This window comes from Conger conger, chromosome 17, assembly GCF_963514075.1.
Source record: "Conger conger chromosome 17, fConCon1.1, whole genome shotgun sequence".
Classification (NCBI taxonomy): Eukaryota; Metazoa; Chordata; class Actinopteri; order Anguilliformes; family Congridae; genus Conger; species Conger conger.
This window is the reverse complement of record NC_083776.1, coordinates 34,121,776-34,122,091: the sequence shown is the minus strand read 5'-3', so window position 1 is coordinate 34,122,091 and position 316 is coordinate 34,121,776.

Genomic DNA, 316 nt, shown 5'->3' with positions numbered 1-316 from the left:
GCGTGGGTGTGGGGGTGGGTGTGTACGTGTGTATTCTCACGCTTTAGCACCAGTCTGGAGCAGAGCTACAGGGGTCATTCAAGGCCAAAGGCTGCTCACATTCTCTACGGCTCAGAAAACACACAGCACTGAAATGCCCACAACTATGAGAATGTGTGTCCTTAAGTCATTAAAGAAGAACAAGCACTGTTCAGGACCATGACTAATTAATACACATAATCATAACAACTTACACAAACTGTTGCCAAGATAGAAACCGCACTGTGCATTTAAATAGGACACAGAAGAAGTAAAGTAACACTCGCTGAGAAACATG